This window comes from Struthio camelus, chromosome 5 (genome assembly GCF_040807025.1).
Source record: "Struthio camelus isolate bStrCam1 chromosome 5, bStrCam1.hap1, whole genome shotgun sequence".
Taxonomy (NCBI): Eukaryota; Metazoa; Chordata; class Aves; order Struthioniformes; family Struthionidae; genus Struthio; species Struthio camelus.
The window spans coordinates 40,940,286-40,959,979 of NC_090946.1; the positions used below are offsets into that span (position 1 = coordinate 40,940,286).

A 19,694-nucleotide genomic window follows, 5' to 3' on the forward strand; every position below is an offset into this window, starting at 1 on the left:
GCTTATTTGCCGGGAAAGTCTGGGAGTGATTTTCTCTTCAGATCAATGGACATGCTGGAAAAAGGAGTGGACGAGCCAGGCAGCGACGGCCGAAGCCGGGGGCGGGGGGGGAAGGGGGCCGCTGGGACCGGTTGCCAGCGTAAACAAGGAAGCCACCTGATGTGACTGGGGTCAGATAAGAGAGCCGGCATCGCAGGAGCAGGTGCTTCCTGCGCCGCCGCGCGCCGCCGAGCCCCTTCAAGGCCCGTGGCCCACGAGAAACAGGCGCCCGCGCGCGCGGGGAGCGGGCGAGCGCCACGGGAGGCAGCGTGGCCGGCCAGGCCGCCCCCGCGGGCCGAGGCGGCCCCTCGCCCCTTGCTGTGCGCAGCCGCAGCTGCCAGAGGGCCCCTCTCCTCGCGGCCGGGGCCGGGGGTGACAAGCTGCTTTGAACACGCAAACAGCGTGCCGCAGCAGAGGACACAACCCGGCACCGGGCTCCATCAGCACGTCGGGATTTCCACGGGTCACCGCTATTTTAAAACGCTGGGGGATGACAGCAGGAAGCCAAAAGCCACTATTTTTGCTTAGATCTGTAAAAAGGCCAGGTCAAGTTTTCCATGGGTTTGTTTGTGGTGCGCTGCCTCCTGGCGCAGCGCAGGGGGTGGGTGACTGACAGATGTACACGCGCTCACGTCCCACTGACAGATGTACACCCACTCACGTCCGAAGGGGCCGGCCGCTAACACGAACATTGGCCCTTCCTTGCCAAGCAAGCTGCGAAGGCCGGCACTGGCTTCCCGAAGAGCACAAGGCAAGAAACTTTTTCTTTGGGCAGCTCTGAGAAAACCTCAGATCAGCTCTGCAGCGCTATTAAACCTTTGGGGACTGGCTAGCTTGTTTTGAGCAAAGAACTGAACTGTGAAAGGGCCACGTTCGCAGTAGCAATCTGGCGCCCGGTGCCTGGCTTAGCACATATGTCTTAGCTGATTTCAGCAGGCACTAGGTGCTGACTTACCTCTCGGGATGGGAGAGGCTAGAATTCACTCCGGTACCTGCAGGGTCAGACAAAACCTACCAAGTCCTCCAGGAGCCGACTTCTCTGTTCTTCATACTGCTGAAGACTGCATCCCAATGTCCTTGCCTTGCCAGAGAGGCTGAGGTGTGCCTCGAGGTGCACAAGGCTGCTAAAGCATCTGAGCCAGCCCGCCTCCCTGGGACAGCCCAAGGTCTCCTCTGCTCCAAGGCAAGGCGAGGGGCTGGCTGCCCCCAGGGGCTCCAGGAGCAGCTAACTACAGCCAGCAAGAGGATCCGCAACAGGGCAACACAGTGCACAGTTTCCCAGTAGCCTTCCCTGTGCACGACAATATAGATCATACTAATGTGGAGGGATGAGAGCAGTACTCGTAGGATCCTCGTGTGTCAGTTGTACTTCAGCGATTCTGCCCTTTGTTTGCTGCCATCTCTCTTTCCCTTCCTAGTAAGCCACATTTACTGGAGAAAATGGCATCCCCTGTTTCTTCAAATGCACCGATGTGTTTCCAGAGCTGTAAGAAGATGAAAGAAGGACTTGATTAGGAAACTCAGAGGGTATTTTTCCCTTCCCTGTGTGCAGCCAACATAGAAACTCCAAGGTTCACGTGGGAAGCTGGGGGCAATCCAGTTGCTCCCTGGCTAGGTGGACAGCTGTGCAGCTACGCAGACACTCCATGCCATGATATGCAGCACGTTGAGCAAAGACAGCAACAGCCCAGGGACTACATGCCCCAGTGGCCGTGTCTTCACTCCCTCCTCTAGGGAGGGCAATCTGCCCTCTGGGACATCCACAGCTCATAGGAAATATATGGGGAGTGAGGAGCATATCTGGGAGCATACACAGTACAGCTCCCCCAGAATGTGAGTATGTAGTGTTGTCCTCAAAGACATCAAAGAGAAACATGCCACAAAGAACAGCAGGTGACACCTACTTGAAATGATACAAGTTGTTCTTACCTGAGGATAAAGTGACTGATGTTTAACCTTTTGTTTAACAAGCCAGCATTTTTACTGTACCACTTTCTAGTAATAAGAGAGGACTGGTCATCTGCTAGAAATGGGCTGAAGGGCCCTTGGGGGTAAATATGGTCGAGCCTATGGTTCTAGGTGGGCTGCAGTCTATCTGGGTTATGCATGGATTTGTATGAAAAGGTGAGAAAGCATTTTCATGAAAAGCGCTTACCAGTGGGTCCAGCAGAGCTTCAAGGTTTGAACACCATGTCTAGTCCCCTTGTTTGTCACTGATTTGCCTTGTGAATTTGGATAAATCAGTTTTGCAAAAGAAGGGGGATAAAAAAATAATCTCTTTACATTAATGTGGTGGTTCTAGGCTTCATTGCCCACTTACTTGCTAGCCAATAAATATCACTGTGAATGTGACAGTAAAGAATTTTGGAGGTGAATGAGTTAATGTTGTAAAGCTCTCTGAGAAATCTAGGTATTTAATTAATACTAGACAAATCCAGAGCAGTAGAATAGGGTAAAGCTGAGAAGAAATTTATACCTGAGGGCTCTTTGTTGGCTGATGAGCAAGCAGATCACAAAGGCTAGATGTAACCATTATAAATACGATTGTACTTAGAATGTCAGAAAATTCTAAAACTGGCAGAAAGGCCATTGTATTCCAAACAGTGTTCGAATGCCATGTCACTCAGGAAGCCCTGCATGTATTTCTCTGATCACACAAGCACATCAATGGCATCTCTGCTGGATCGTGTTTCCTAAGGGGTCTACCTCAGCTCAAGAGCAAGCTGTTTGCCCTGGAGAGCCTTGGGGAGCCAGCTGTTTGTTTTATCAGCCCATCAGTTCTGTGTCTGAATGCACTTTTTCGTATCAAGTTCTAGCTGAAAGTCTATGCCTCTAAATGCCTGCAAGTTCAGCATCCTCTCTGCAGCCCGCTTCAGGGGCATGACAGCATGCGCTGCATAGGAGAAAGCTTCCTGAGGGCACATTGTACAATATAGCGCAGGGCAGAGGTACCAAAGCAGGCTCCAGATGTGTAAGCTTCAGTCCAAACTGCAATCTAAGGGAAAGAGTTTGGGGTTGCCTCTGGACAAATGGACTCACTGGAGATGGAGTGACAAAATGACAAAAATCTTCCCACTAGACTGATTCTGGGAGGCAAGAGGGTGCACTGCGGCTCTGGTGCTACAGTGGGTACTATGTACCTTTCTCCCTGCCAGGTCCATCTGTGGGTCATTTGCCATGCCTAGAAGGTCCCTTTCCTCCAGACACCCTTCACTCATCCTACTACTCCTGTTCTATCAGCACAAGAGCCCAAGCAGACGTATGCTGAATAATATCCTAGTTTCCTCAGCCTTGGTCTGAGGAGAAGCTGCACCTCAGCCCACTCAGGCCTAGCTTTTTGTGCGTATTCCTTACTTGAGATCTCTGACTCTTTGGTACCTGATACCCCTAACTGTGCTATCTTCCCCTCACAGTCTCTCCTTTAAAGAGTTGCTCCTGTGTATTATCTGTGGTCGCTTCCTTTTTGCTCTGTTCCCAAACACCAGGTCTATTCTTGGAACGTCCGGCTAGAGCACTTGTATTGACGTCAAAATTACTCAACAGTTATTGTCAGGAAGGACTTGATTTGCATTTGAATGGAGTGACTTTTTAATGTCTCAGAAATAAGATGCTGTTAGGGACAATGTCTGGAAAGATTCCCCAAGGCAAATGTGAGGAGGCAAATTGCATGCATGCCGCTTCTTCTAAAGAGTTCTCAAATCCCTCAGGTGGGGTAAGGGTGGAAGAAAACACCTGTGTAGAGCGAAAGAGTCTGGCTGCTTTCTTCAGAAACTACCTTCCTGCACCCTGTCCTCAAGGCCTGGTGTAGCAAGGACAGTGCCGCTGCAGCTTCCTGCCCGGGAGGAACCCGGCAGCCTGCAAAGCTCACAGGCCCCTCTGGAAAATATTGTGGCAAATCTAAACCAGTCACTCATGGCACTCCCCTAGGAGGAGGAGAAAGGCAGGGAAGGGTCTCTGAGAACTGCACCGATTTGCCCGTTGAACAAGTGATCAGCAATATTCTCTCTTCTGTGACCGAGAAATAGGGTTTGAATGCAATACGGTCAGTCTGTCTCCCAAAATGCTCTCCCAGGGCAGGTTTGGGATCCATAGGCCTTGGCAACAGGATCACTATAACAACACTCAAACGTGAGACTGTGAAATCTCCTCAGACTTTCACACATCTGAGAAGTCTGTGATATGTCCCTTGCTGTTTACTATGTGGCTAATTCCTCAAATGAAATTTTAACAGTATGGTCTTGTCTGTGCCTGAGTATTAAGAGAGCTTATTATCAACACATTCAGTGAATCTAATGAATGCAAATCTCAACTTAAAGCTTCCTAGCTTAAAGAAATTGCTGCAGGGAAAGTACACTAACTCAGCCCATGGGACAGGTTTTTAAGCTTTATCAGATCAGATTTTTTATTGCAATAGTTCCCAGATTGTACCACACTGATAGGTGAGATCCAATGCTTTTGTTTGTATGCATGATTGTAGGTGTATAGTTACTTACCAACTATAAACTGAAATGCCTCTTCTCCATCTCCGGTAGGGAACTGGATGCAGTTTTGCTGCCACCATTCACCATAAAGCAGGCTGTCCTTTAATGCAGAGCTATGCGCTTAAGGTGAGGGGTACATGGGACACATAGCACTGCAGGAATTAATAATACCTGACTAATATTCTGGGCTTTAGTCTCACTAGCATTGGAAGTCTCTGATGTTCCCTGAATGAACAAGGCTGCTCCTCTGGAGGTGAGAATACTTTCTGGGCCTCATCCAGACAGCTCCAGCCCACGAGGTGCTGACCAGAGCTCCAGGTTTTAAGCAATTGCTCTGCCAAAGGTTGGGTCTTCGGCTCTTATGCAATTACGTCTCGTCATGCTTCATGTCTCCATATGAGATGAGGATGGCATTTCTTCCTGATTTCATAAGGAGAAGAGAAGGATCTGTCAGGATCCCTGGAGACAAGGTGCTTTGTGAGTGACAGGTGCTTTGTGAGTACCTATGGCGAACAGAAAGCAGCTTCAGTTAGTGTCTGTGTACGGCTTTAGGTGTTACAAATGACTTTCCTCTGAGATCAAGCTGAGCAGGTCTTCAGTGCTGCCCCCCAGGTCTCTGCACCCTCCCCAGACATCCAGCTGAGGTAGCTATGAGGGGCTCCAGGACCTCAGCTGGGACTGGAGCTCACATTGTCAAGGCAATCAAACTTGAAAAGCAAAGCTAAACATTTTTCTTCCAGCTCTTCCCAGCTCCTCACCCAGCCCACCTCAGCAGCCTGCTGAGGGCAATGAGCCAAGGCCTTATTTTCTATCATGCTGTTACCAAGAAGGATGCAAAGCCTTCCAAGCTCAGGCTGATTACGTGTTTGTACTGAACAGTGCCACTGTTTACAGATAAACAGACCACAGTCCCATCCATGTGCTGTACTCAGAGCGGCGTGGGCTGGGCTGACCTATTGCACCTCCCCAGCTCTTCCGCTTGCCCTCCTAGTCACTGTTGGAGGTATTGCTATGGCTGTTTTCCCTTCTGTGTGTCTCTGAGAAGGTAAACTTTTAGTCATGCCTAAATTGTGCTGGACTTTTGCTGACTGAGGCAATGCCTTAGCCCATTCTCCAAGCAGACCCGCCGGGCTGTGTCCCAAGTCAGCACTACCCCAAGGATGGCTGAGAGGGTGCCCAGGGCAGAAGGAAGCCTAGTGCACCTGCAGCTCGGGTATGGTGGTTCCCCATTACAAGATTACAGGACTTCCAACCACAGACACCAGCGCAGACCCGCAAGGGAGACCAGAATCAATGCCACCATTCAGTTAGAGGGGTAGAGTCAGCCAGCCTTGCTCAGAGCATCTTCCCCGTGACAGTCCCTCCAGCCCAGGCAGCAGGGACACGCACCAGGATGGCAACTGGCAGGCAGCGGCTACACCGCCAAAGGAGTGCTCCGAGAGAGGACCGTTCCTTTGCTACCAGGAGCAGCTAATTGTTTGTGTAGAACTGAATAGAGATGCTCTGCTGTGCTGTGAGAGTGGGGTGCTCCAGCACCCTGAGTCATCCCCATGCCTTTGTTAGCCTTCCCTTCCGCCCTGAGTTAACTACTGCTTGACTAGGTGCCCTTAAGGCAGATTGATGATGAAAATACCTGTGGTAGAGGAATAAGAGCACATTCCCAGCTGAAAACTTCATGCTCTGCCTGGTTTGCAGTGCATCTCAACTTCTCGTGGAAAAGTATCTCAAACTTCTCGTGGAAAATGCATCTGACTGGCCAGACTCACAACTCCCACCTGCAGGATCCCTGCCATGATGTGGAAACTGCACACAGCTTGTTAACCCACCCCATCCTTAATGTCTGTTTTGTTAATCCATGCTGTGTCAGCAGCTGCAAGCACTGGGTGATGAGATGGCCTAATACATGCCGTGTAGTTTGGAAACATTTATTGCTTGCTGAATCTGAGCCTCTTGGTTTATTGCAGGCCAGAGAGATCCTGATCCCTAACCTCTTCCTGTCCTGTTATTTGCTAGCTGTTTGTTATATCCGCACACCATAGTGCTGTCAGACGGACAATATGCAGAATGTCAGAAGGAGGTTTTGTTTTGATATACCCTCTTTAATAGCCACATGTATCCCTGACTCAGTTTTAGATATAGGAAGTGAGCACACCCCACGCCAGAGGCAGGCCAACACATGCTTCACCGCTGGGCTGTGGTCAGTTGGCCACTAGCATCTGGTGTGAGCATCCTGACTCATGGTTTGAAGTTGGGGATGGGAACTCATGCAGCTGGGGCTTGACATGGTCTGACACGACAGTGCTGTGAGGAAGCTGACGCCACTGGAGTCTGTGTTGGCCTGGACTCAGCAGGCTTGAGGGGACAGCCGCACTTCTGGGTCCCGAGCTAGGTCTGAATGGGCATCACTGGGGGAAGTCCTGTTACAGCTTGAGTTGGTGCTGGCAGCGGTGGGCAGAGGAAGTCCAGCAGCCCGAGGTGCCAGCTGCCATAGGCAGGGCACTGCTGTGCTCGGGACAGCGAGGAGTCTGCCTGCATGAAACAGTGGCCTACTGCACAGCCCTGCCTGGTGGCTCTGGGTCAGGGGAGACGACGTGGGTGAGCATCCTCGGCTGACGATGAGTACGCAAGGAATGCTTGCTTGTGATTCCACCTGCCTGCCAGAGAGAGTTGCCCCAAGTCCAGCTGCAGCTGACAGCAGCCATGTAGCCTTTTGCCACAGGTTCCCTGTACATTTTCCAGACCTTTCCTACTAGTATTACAAGTATGAGTTCGGAATTTGAGGGATTGAATGTAATAAGCCAAAGCAGGGAAACTCAGCACGCCCTGCAAAATGATGCGTTGTACCTTTTTGCTCAGAAAGATGAAAACAAGATAATGGCGCAAACACCCAGAGGAGAGCTACAAATACTGTAAGACAATTTTTATGTATGCTTTTATAGTACAGTACGGGCCGGGTCACATGCTAATAGAATGGCTGAGGCTATTTGAAAGCCAATGAAGAAGTATGTATTAATCCACCTGAAGATTTTACTCAATGAAAGTTAGGATCTTAGAGCCTAGTTATCTTCTTACTGAGTGCTAGCATCAGTCAGCTTCCCTGAGCTCACTTGAGCAACGGGGGTAATGGTTGAGCGAAAGGAGAATTGGGCATGAAGGCAAAGAAGAGTCAGCTACTAGCCATGCCATTTTATACAAGCTGAACGTGAAGCTTGTATCTCCCTGGAAGTGTAGGATAAGCACTCCTACAGACACTCTGTAGAGAAATTCATTTAGATAACATGAGAGAGGAGCTTGCAGACTTTCAAATACCTGCTGGGCACTTTGCCAAAGTCATGCATTGAAAACTAGATTTCTTCAAAGGTTGCCTTGGGTCCAAACCAGACTCCAGGTGTCTGCCCCAACTGCTCTTAACCAGTGCTCTGTATTGTCAAGCCCCAGCCCGTTGGGTTTCTTTCTCTAACACAACTAGGCTAGGCTAGGGATTCCTTCAGCTGGCTTTTCTCCATCTTCTGCTACTTGGTCAATGTCTTGGATGATGTTAGTCATTTAAGTTTCCAAACACATGAGGCAAGCTAGTAAATGATTTCTTAAGAGCAATAACAATGAGCGATTTCCCTCTGTCCTGTGATCTCTTTGATAGAGGTTTTTGGAAACGTGGTCAATGTGTGATCTTCTAGGTCAAAATTCAGCCTGCTTTTCTTTTAACTTTGCCTCAGCCACTCCTGTGCCATCCAGCAGCAGAATACTCTGCAAAACTTGAAAGGCAGCTTGATATGTATTGCAGACAGCTTATTCATCTTTCTAGGTAAAGACTGACTACCATGACTTTTTCCCAGGGGTCATGAGCTTTTTTTTCAACTATACTGAAAGGTTCAATGGGTTTATTAGTGATTCCACCATTATAAACTTTTAAGGAGGCCTTCAGCTAATGCTTTTGGTTTTTGACTTGCATCTCCCACTTCTTCACTTGCAAAGCAGACTTATTTCATAGGCAATAGTTACTTTGCATTTGTATGCTTAGTGTCTTTTGTGTGTCCCTACCTCTTTTTCTGAGCTTATTCTCTCATTAGTGTCTCTCCTTGTTTATTATCAGTGAGTTATCTAGACACTGTGAATAGTTCTGTTAGAACTAAATCTGGCTGGAAGTATTCTGAAGAAGGTTTCTTTTTTTGTGGAAATGATGGATCATTAAAAATAGTTTCACAGAGCTGTTTGAGTACTGAGATATTCCACAGGGTAGAAGTCACTGATTAAAAATAGAGACATAGGCTACATCTGTTTCACCAGATTGGGGGGGGGGTGCTTTCTAAGTTCCTGGGTCCATTCACTTCAGGTGCTCTGGGCCATGCTGATCAGCTCCACTCTGCCATGGTCTGGTTTCAGTGGGAGAGAGAACCCAGACTGGTGTGCAGATTTGCTCCTGGTCTCTGCAGCTGGGGGACAAGGAGCCCAGGGCACTCTCTGACCCACTCAAGCCCTTAAGAGTCTCCAGCTGCATCTGAACTTTTCTCAGACTAGTAAATGGGCCAGAGGTTGGTACACTCCCCAGAGATAACCTCTGCTTGGCTTCATGCAAGGACATGACTCCAGATCTCTCAGTCCCACATATGTACCTGTTCACATTTCAGTATTGAGGCAAGGGAAAGGGAAAAAGGAATTGAATACTTTCTCATTATTTTTCTAAATGTCTTTGTGTTGACACAAATAGGAATAACAGGGTTTCGTTGAACTCACAGATATTTTCACAGAAAAGTGAAAAAACTGCTTTCTGTCTGTCTCAAAATCACACTTTGGCAGTGGGAAAACTACTTTGCTATCAGCTTCTTAAGCAGAGAATTCAACTTCTCTAATGGCATTGTCTGTGCGTGCCTCTTGTCACCTCTCACGCTCCCTGATATTGCTTTGCTGTTTTCTTGAACAGATATTTTTCTGCCTCTCTTTCCTGAATGTTCCTCTGAGGACCTGTTGTTTACTTTGATTTCTTTCCTTATGTTCATGGAGTTCCACATATCTTCAGCCATCTCTGCTTCAGCCTTGCTTGTCAGGAAACCACCTAGACTTATCAAGCTGTCTCTGATAGTGTCATGCAGGAAGGAGTGTGACACATGCTTTCTTCTTGCTGACTTCTTCAAGTGGCTTTAGCCCTTGCAGCAGCTGAAAATTATCATTCAGTCTGATTTGAAATCATTGCCCTTATGTCCTGTCTATTAACCTTTTCCTGGCAATTTTCCTGGAGCATCAAAGAGTTTTGTTCCTCTTAAATCAGATCTTCAGTTTTACCATGTATAAACTGCAGATCCTTCTGAACCCAACTTGCTTTGTGCCGTGATAGCCTGAAGGGCTAATGTAAAGCTACATTCAGGAAATGAATGGCCAATCTGGGTCCTGCCTGCTCCATCTAGAGAGCTCCAGTGTAACTCTACTTTAGGGATATGTTTGAGGAAAACAGTATTTGACAAGCTGAGATCCTTCTTCCAGATATACCCACATCTTCAACTCTGGTTTGCCAAATTTTCCCAGGTTGCTTCTTCCACACCGCTGTCAGCATCTTCAGCTTTGTCACTCATGTCTCTATTACTGAGCAGATGTCCTGCTTAGGAATATTGTCATTCAGTTTGTACACCAGGCTGTAGAGTTAGTCTCTGATCTCCTTCTCAGAGTAGGCTCTGTGTGAGCAACATTCAAAAATGGCCATTTTCTTGTATCTTTTTTGAAATCTAGCGCAGAGTAAGCAGATACTAGTTGGCTGTCCATGCACTGTCAGCTTGGTGTCTTGGAAGTCCGAATGAATGCTGAACCTTAGGAATAATGACTGTTTTGCCTCCCAGTAAATTACAACTTTTTTCATGTTTTATCACATTGACATTCACTTACTTGAGCAATTTCAAGACCTGATACTTTCACTTCTGACTCAGGTGAGTGAGCAAAGGCTGAATGGTAACCAAGACCACAAAGTCCTCTCCATCCCTAGCGGAGACTATTCCAGGTCAGGGCTGAATCCCACGGCAGGGATGGCACTGCCCTGCTTGCTGGAGAGCTCAGTGCTGCAAGAGGGCATCCAAGAATACAGTGTGATAGAAATGGATCTGGGGAGAAAAAGCCCCTATATAGTGCTGGAAATGCTTTTTCTTTGCAACGCTTTGGAGAATTTAGCACCTTGCTAGTTAACGGCACGTACAGTTCACAACCCCCTGGTGCCACCCAAGTGTGGTTAATCAGTCGCAACAAGGCATCCCTCCTCAGCCCTCCCTGACCATTGACATTGCCACTCTCTTTATAGCTCTACTAGAGCGTGTTCAGGTTTCTGTCAGAATCAGAAACATGCCACACGCTAGTCTAATCCCTTTAGCAGTGCACAGATTCAAGCAGCTCTTCAATAAAAGGGTGAGCGCCACCTCTGAACTTCTCTAATTCGTCACAGTCAACAGGATTTTTTTCCTTCTCTTTCACAGCGCAGCAGTAACTTAACAAGCCTTTGATGCACCGGCTGGTCCCTGTCGCATCCACAAGCTGATGAAAGTACCGAGGGCAGCAGTGGCCAAGGGATGCTCAGCTACAGAGAGTAAAAAGAAGCTTCCCTGGTAGCATCATCAGAGAGAGAAAAGGAGGGATGAGGAGGAGGAGATTTTCCCCAAACTGCCTCATATCACTCCCCCAGGGTCCCCCTAAATGCAGGTTCAGTGACGCTGTTTGCTGCGAGACAGAGGCCACCCCCTCCTCCTCCCCTCTCATCCCCTTGCACTGTGCAAGATATAAAGCATCCTCAGTCTGGTTCTGTCGTGCGGGTAGAGCAGCAGGGGCTGGGACTCCCCAGGTCATCCCTGTTAGGTTTACAATTAGTAAACACTTAGACAGATGGGCCTGGGTAGTTCCACAGAAATGCTATACAGGATACAGCAGGGGCCCTGCTGAGCAACATATTTTTTCCTCTGTGCCTTGCAAATCATAGCTAGCAGTGACTGCAAGCAGGGTTTTTCCTCCAGTTTTTAGGAACTCTCCCGGTCAAGCCTGATAAAGAAGGAAGAGCTGAGCGTGTTTTGGGTGTTGGTATGCTCAGGTGGAGCTCCGGCTGCATCGTGTGGGTTGGAGCAGCTTCTCAGGCAAGCTACACAACACTGCTCACTCTTTGCATGGGCAGCCTGAGTCAGCGAGAGCTTCGAGGTTAGGGAAATGCAGTGGTCCCGGCCAGCTTCCTGTGCATAGGAAGGCACTGTGGACTCACTCTGCCCAAATTCCTGCAAAAGATCCCACTATTTGCATATGTGCTTATGTGAGCATGTGTGCTCATGACTGTGAGGAATGTCTGGGAGGCCAGGGCTAGGTTTTACGAGGCCTTGCTTGAAGCAACATGCATGTAAGCTCCCCCCCGCCCACGTACTATACGCACCAGTCCTGGTGCCCTTCATCAGCTGCCAACCTTTGCCATCTCCTTTCTGCCTGGTGAATCCCTTCAAGCTCATCTAACTCCCCTCTCTTGCCCATGAGCATTGGTGGCTTTTGGGAGAAGGCAGAAGGTGGAGCCCAAGAACAAATTTTCCAGTGGGATAGGGGTAGAGCTAGCTGAAAATGAGAAAGTAGAAAACTCCCTGGGTGAATTTGCTTCTTTTTCTAAGTCACGTAGGCTAGAGGCTCTCAGTGTGGGTACCTGGGCCTCCAAGGACATCAGCTTGAGTATAAGCTGCTGCACACACATGCTTAGGTGCATTTTACCATTTGGGGTTGCTCACCCAGGTAAGCATATGAGCAGAGCTGCAGCCTGCCCCTGGTGCGGCCTGTGGCATCGTGCCACTTTGGTACGCCTTGCCATCAGTGTGTGAATACACACACACGCGCACGTGCACACACTCTCCTTTGCTGCGTCTGGCTATGGCTGTTTTAAGTTTTAATCCACCCACGGCAGGACTCAGCCTCCCAGGGAGTCCCTCCACAGGCATTTGGGGCTCCCTGCAAACCACACCGAGGACGGTGCTGCCTCTTGCTCCACATTCGCCCTGGCCCTGCCTGTGCGTGTCTGTGGGAGTGTGTACGTGTGTCACAGGGATATCTAAGTGACTGCGAGACTGCTGGGGTGTTTGTGTAGCACCCATAAAATAGGGGAAAGGGCGGCTTAGCGGACATACACTGATTTCTCAGAAACAGCAAGGAAATTTTAACTTGTAAGCACTGTCAAGGCCATTCTAAGGGTTTAGAAAGAGTAATGCATTACCAAATTTGCATACAGTTTAAAGCCAGCCAAGATGGCTCTTTTCCTCTCAGGATGGTGACCCTGTCCTAGGGAAACTGTTGAAACTCTACAGGAGGGGGATCTGAGTCATGAGAGCTTCTCATGGAAACTTACTTCCTGGCCTCCTTCGCACTGTGCATTGAGATGAACTAAGGCATGGTGGAGGGAAGCTGCAATAGCATGAGATCTTTGGAGCATGATAAGCAATTTTCATTCCTATGCAACAAGTGGTCTTCCAGTATCTTTAGCCTTTCCTGCTTCTCATTCCTCCCCTTTGCCCTCCTCCCGCCCAGTCCTGCTGAGGGAGCAGCCTCTGGGCTCTGGTCACACATCCATTCAGTAACTTGCAAGGTCCCATCATTTATAATTCTTAGACACACAAGCTGCCACTTTCACATACGGAAATTCCCAAAGGTCAGAGAAGGGAAATGGTTAATTCCTTTTATTCAATGCCTAACCTCCCCCCTCACCCCCCACTTCCCACCCCCACCCTGTGTGAACAGGAAGTTTAAAAAGGAAAAGCTTTCTGAATCCAGCAGCTGGGAATGGAGGAATCCTGGAACTTTATGCTGCAGAAGCTCAGAGACAACAATAAAGGTTTCCCCCCCATCCAAAGAGCAAGCATATATATAAAAGAAGTTATCTCTTCAAACAAACAGATGGGGGATGGGAGGGGTCAAAATCCCAGCAGGCAAGTACTGAATTGGCTGAAATTCTAGCAAGCACTAGGACACCCCTACATAATGTGGACTGCATCACAAGCCATGTTAGTGGGAAGTACTGGGGAGAAGTCTGTTCAGGTGATGGTCCTACAGGTGTAATTTGCATCTTGCTCATGTCTTGTTTGCATTGCTGAGAGACACGAGTCCAAACAAAACTCTTTCAAATGAGAAGGAGCCCGGAGTGGACCTGAATGTTGCTTGGAGGGATGTGGCCCTCTTTATAAAACCAGCCCCCAGACACTGGTTTCAGCCCTTTCAGGTCGAGTAAATGGGGTGATTGAAATTTGAGCTGACTTTCAATTTTTGCCAACTTGAGTAGGAAGATGAGGATGAGGGTCATTTGCTTAGAAAGTACTAGACTGCCAGCCAAGACTAACGGGAAGCCAGACTCCTGCCCCAAGGAGTTTACACACTAATTGAAAACAGGAGCCTGTTAAAACAGCTTCCCAAGAGTCTGGCACTGCAAAGTACATGCCTATGCTTTTGACACTGTCGTAGAGATTCTTAGAGAGCCTTATGGCGAGTGTTATGATGCCACAAAGTTTCAATGGGTACTGTGAACAAATAATCAGATGAGAGACAAAGATAACAAGCTCAGTCACACACTCCACACGGAGGATGAAAGAAGAGTGAATTTGGTGTGATATTTGGAAAATATCCTCCCACTTTCAGTGCACGTAGCCCTACATCATGGGTCTTTGAGCCATAAGTTCAGAAGGCGCTGCTAAAGTTATTCCTGTGCCCTGTTGGTGAGCGTCTGCATGTATTTGCACGAATGCAAACCGGAGCACCTCTCCAGCAGAGTGTGGGACCAATGTACAGCTTTACAGAAGTGCAGATGCCCAGGTCTCAGTCGAGTTTCACCCTTGTGAAGATGGCGTTTGCTGCTGTGACTCAGACCTGCAGCTGCTTGCTGCAAAGAGGGGCACTGCGTCCTTCAAGCCAACTCAAATGCATTCAACTGCAGGTTTTATTTTAGAGACTAGATAGAGGCTCCTTCCGAGTATGCAGCCTTCCACTAGTGTGATGCAAACAGGAGAAACATAGCCTGGAAGCTTTATCAAAATTAATTACTGCTTTTAAAGCCTGCTCTAGGCTAGCTCTGAGCCAGGGATCTTGTGTTTTGTTTCCCCGCTGATCCCTTGAACAACTGTGTCACCGTTCTTTGCCTCGGCTTTCCATATCCATAAAATGCAGATAGTGCACTCTAAAAAGCAGAGTTCAGATTAACTTCATTGGGATGTGAAGCCTCAGGGCTCTTTAAGCAAAAGACTCACCAAGCCCCCCAGACACTTCTTACAAGCTGGAGGGGCAGCTGCCCCACAAGTGTCTATGTTGTTCACAGCGCTTGGCTGTTTCACCTTCTAAGGCCTCAGGAAAACGAGCCATATAGTGAAAACAAGGAATAAAATGGCAGAGACTCAAACTCTCAGAAGACTAGGTTTGAGGAATGCTGGGTTTTGTTCAAACTGGTGTAAGCAGAAAGCAGGGCTGTATAGGGATGCCTTCCTGGCAGAAACTTCCTACTGCAGGGCCGCTGCTCCTGCCGGACACAGCCTGAGCCGATGGCAGCGAGTCAGGACTCCCTTAAAGGCAAGCTCTCCTGGAGCTGGGCTGGGGGGGGGGGACTGAACACTGGCCGTGAGATAGGCGTTTGGCAGCAATTTGTGGCCCATCTTCTTGTCTCAGTTTGTCCCCCAGAAAACCACACTGCAAATATGTCATGTGAACTAGCCTTTTCTAGCCTTTGCAAAGCATACAGTAGCAAGCAGATGCCTATAAGCCTTACCACCTGTGGTACCTAAATGCCGTGACAACTTTTTTTCTGTGAACCCCAGAGTCCTGCCGCTCCCACGTTTATGAAGGGCTGCCACAATTGGAAAAGATAATAGTAAATAAAAAATGACCCAGCAGCTGAGCCACGCCATCCCTCTACATCTGTAACCCTACCTCTCCTTCCCAAAGACCCAATGCCGTGTATGCATTTAGCTTACAATGAAATTCATCATCTCTAAAGTCTCTGGTATTTCCCCTTTTAAAATCTTTGGATATTCTCCCCCGAACAGGAGCTCTTTACAAACTAGAGACTTACATCTTTGTTATTTGAATGCTGCCATCACCAGGATACAGCCAGCTGGAGAAGAGCTGAAAGGAAATTTCAATCTGCACTCTTATAGAAAGTGCACCCCTAATGTTCTCATAAAGCTAAGATCAGGTTTGCTGTCTCATCTGAAAATCTCGTGTGAAATGGGCATCCCGCAACGCAATGTACCTAATCCACCTGTACCTAATCCACTGTATCCCCCCCACCTGGGGGTCACCGACCCAAATGCATTTGAATGCTGACACATGCTGACCTACCCCTCCTTTAAAAGAGCAGCCCTCCTGGAGGCCTGAGGATCCTTTCACAATGAGGAGAGAGAAGGGAGCACAGTGATATTGCTGTAAATTGACATGAGGAGAAAACTCAATCCTACACACATATATCTGACTCTTTGATCCCATAGCTATTCCCATGATCTTAGTCCGTAGCTGATGTCACGCACCCTGATACCAACCCTCAAACAAAAATTGGGCAATTACAGATTTCGTAATCAGATCCACAGTCCAGGTTGTGAGCCTGCTGTATCCCAGGTGAGTCCACAGCAGACTGTCCCACACACCGTCCAAGACAGCACCCACACCATCCCTTCTGCAGCCTGCAAAATAGAAAAAGGGTGCAGGCACAGCTAGCCACCCTCCAGCAGTTCCCAGCTTGGGGTGGCCCCAGGGACTGGCCAGATGGCATAGCTTAGGGCGATCCTCACTCCAGCCCCAGGCTGCTGTTGGCAGCAAATCAACCTGGGGTCAGACCACAGCGATCCCCCTGTTCGGCAAGTGCTGTCAAGCTGAGAATCAGGAACGTCTTTTACCTGGCTGCCAGCCTCTGAATGCAGAGAACTCACAGGGCTGTCTCTCTCCACCACAGTCATAGTACTGTTCACTTGTTTCCCTTGCACCAAATCCTAATTAATGCAAACCCATGGTTAATGAAACTGCATGCTCTCCCATCCTGCCACCCAGTGCATTGTTTTCCCATCAACCGAATGTCTGGTCCATCCGTGGGGCTGGGATCCACAATTCTCTTAGGGTAGGCAGAGTCATGCTGTGTTTAAAGGGGAAGTAGTAAATGCTGCCTGAGTCACTGTTGATGTAAATACCACATCATATTTGACAATTGCTGTAAGGCAAGGGTTCATTAGTAGTATTTTGTGATCTGGCTTCAGGGACTGCTTTCTAAAGTTTTCCCTTTTTTTCCTTCTTTCTCCCCTTTTTTTTTTTTTGCCCACTCTCTTGTTTGTAACATCCCCTTTGAAACTGCGACAATAAAATTTCCTTCCCCACTGATTTAGTCCTTTTCCACTTGGCACACATGGACATTTTCCCTGCTGTTTCTATGGAACCGAAGTCCCCATGAGTCCCTTTTGTTTACTTCCTTGTAAGTAGCCGAGCATCGCTGGTGAGGTCAGAAGGAAGGTACGTGGCTCTGGGAATAATGAGAGTGATGCTGCCATTAGGCTGTAAAATTCACCAGCCTTGACACTTATCCCATTTTGAGGGTCTCACCTTAAGGATTCTAGGATTTATATGTTTCTGCCCACTGCCATACCTCCTGACTTCAGCTGGCACTAGAAGTGGCAGTACCAAAATACTATGAGAAAGTAGTAAAGTTTATACAGTAGCTAGGCAAGTGAAAATAAAGATGATAAAATTCCTCACTTCAGGGACTGATCTGGCTGCCTTTGTCAGGAAGGGCTTCTGTTTTGCCATCTCTCGCAGACCCTGGTGCCATGGGCTGGGTACACTGGGTCAGCCCCCACCTGCTCGACCCCAGGCTGCTCTGTGGAGGCTCACCGAGCTGAGGCAGCTGAAGAAAAGCTGACACCAGTTTTACATGGAGCAAATTATTTGGCTTGTGGGAAGAGGAAAGATTATGTGGAGATGTTTTCCTGGAGCATCATTGGCCATTGCAGGAGAGGGGATATCAGATTTTTGGGGCAAGTTGTCTGACCCCTTATTGCAAATATGCTGTTCCTAGAGGATTATCCCTCTGCATTTTTTGGGCTGGCTGCAGTTAGAAAGTGCTGCACACCCAGTGTCACCACTGTAACAGGGCGCAGCAACCTAAGTGCTCAGCGTTTCTCCCTGACACCGGCTGAGCAACACCAGCTACTTGTGCTCCTGGGTTAAGTTTAGTGCATCTAAACTCAGCCTCCAGGTCTGAAATTCATCCAGGGAAGGTCCCTATCTAGAAATAGTTCAAAGAATATAAATTAGAGGACCCTTCATTTCAAATCACTGCTGCCATCTGAAACATGCTGCAAACCCATCTTAAACCATATGCTGGGAAAGTGTTAAATAGTCAAGTGGCTGACAGCCCAGGTCTCAGGAGAACAGGTAGAGTGAAATCTGTTCATAACAGCCTCCGAGGGACTACTGTTTTCTTTACCAGTGTAACAGGTGGCTGCACAATAGGGTGTGATTAGCACCAGCGAGCCCTCCCGGGGCCGGGCTCTGCTGACCGTTGGGACAGGTTAGCCGGTGACCCTTCATTTTGGCTCAGCTCTTTTGTCACAGCAAGATCTTTTATAGACTCTCTGAGGGAGGTGGGTGTTTGATTGCCTCCCTGTTTTGCAGTAATGTACAACTGAAAACATCAGTTGTGCAGAGTGATGCTTTATTTACAAATCTGCAAAAAGAGAAAGCTGTTGTGCTTAGCTATTTTTAAAAGCTGCTACAACCTTGACAGCGTCGCTTTAACGTTTTGCCATATTGCCTTCATTTCCCCCTTCACGCGCACCCCAAAGTCCCTGTGCCACCTTTCCTTTGCAGAGCCAGATCTGGCTGGAATGTGCTTTTTTCCAGGGGAGCAGACGCACTCTCAAGTGCCTGCCTGGGGCCCTGGGCTTCAAAGCTGGGGTTACTGAAGGAGGCAGCTGGGCACAGAGCCAGTTTGCCTTGCAAAGGACGTTGGCTGGCCTTTTGAATTTGTGTCTTCATTCGAAATATGCACATGTTTTGCAAAATACAGTGAAGAAAGCTAAAGATAAAGTTTTCTTTTGAAACCATTTCTGTTCACATTCTTTCCTGCACCCATCTCCATCTCCCCTGTCCCTCCATCCTCATTTTTCAAAGTGGAGGAAAATGAAAAACAATCTGAGAGAAAGCAGGACATCATCCACCTTTCTGAATGGAGTGTTTCTAAAAAGTCTTTCCTTAAAAATCACCTTAGAAATGGACAGTTCTTCTGATAACACTCTTTCTTAGAAACTTCTTGTTGTCATGTGTTGTCCTATGGTCACCGAACCCCTACTTGCCAATGAAGAAATAGGCATGTATGAAAATCCTAGCAACTCCGCTCCTCAGCACTGCTCCAGGAGTTCTTTGGCTGCAGCCAGCTATCCTGGGCAAATTCTCCTTCCCACCACCCATGCAAAGCTCCTGAAGGCGGGAAAGGGATAGAGCAACATACACAACTCACCATGGATAGCTGTATCATTGCCATTTGATCATTTACAGCCAGCATAAGGTTGGACAGCTCCCAGGAAAATGCCCAAGCCACATCCACAGTGAGGTAGAAGCAGAGGCATATGTTGCATGTAAACTAATCTTCACATCAGAGCAGGTGGTCGAGAAACTCAGGGTGACTTTGGTGTCTCCGAGCACTGGCTTTGCTAATGTGTAAGTGAGCATACCACATCCTTCTGCAGGTCACCCTAGCTTAGTGACCCTAGAGTGTCTGCAGCCCCCAGGAGCTAGTCTCCATTAGCTCTTCCACGCTGCACCTCTGCCCAGACTCCATCTGACATAAACTGTGAGACTTAATATTCTTCCAGCTTAACTTCAGAAAAGCAAGGTGGTCAGGATCTTAAAAGAGTAAAGCAGTTTGGTGATGGAAATAGGAAGCTACTGAAGAACTGACTAATGTTTCCTCGTATTGCTCTTGCAAGAGTAGAGCAATGAAAGACTTTTCACTTCCTGAGTTCCTCAATATACTTCCTCTTACCTAATATCTTTGCTATGTGAATAGAATTGCTGTTCCCATGAATAAGGAGGATGCTTCATTTCGGTTTCCAAACATCATAGTGGAGCTAGGCTTACAGGTACATCAGTAATTGCACTTGGGCCTGGCTACTGTGAAGTGGAGCTTTTCACAAGTTTATTTTTATTTTTCTCATTACAGTCTTC

General features: G+C 48.1%; 1 long non-coding RNA gene across 1 annotated transcript; it reads right to left on the bottom strand.

Annotated features, from left to right (window-relative positions):
- Positions 1-308: 308 nt before the first annotated feature.
- Positions 309-19,352, bottom strand: LOC138067317 (uncharacterized). Its single transcript, XR_011141190.1, has 3 exons — positions 18,988-19,352; positions 4,533-5,023; positions 309-1,523 (listed from the first exon to the last, which is right to left on the bottom strand). It is a non-coding gene; the product is annotated as an uncharacterized lncRNA (long non-coding RNA).
- Between the last annotated feature and the right edge of the window lie 342 nt (positions 19,353-19,694).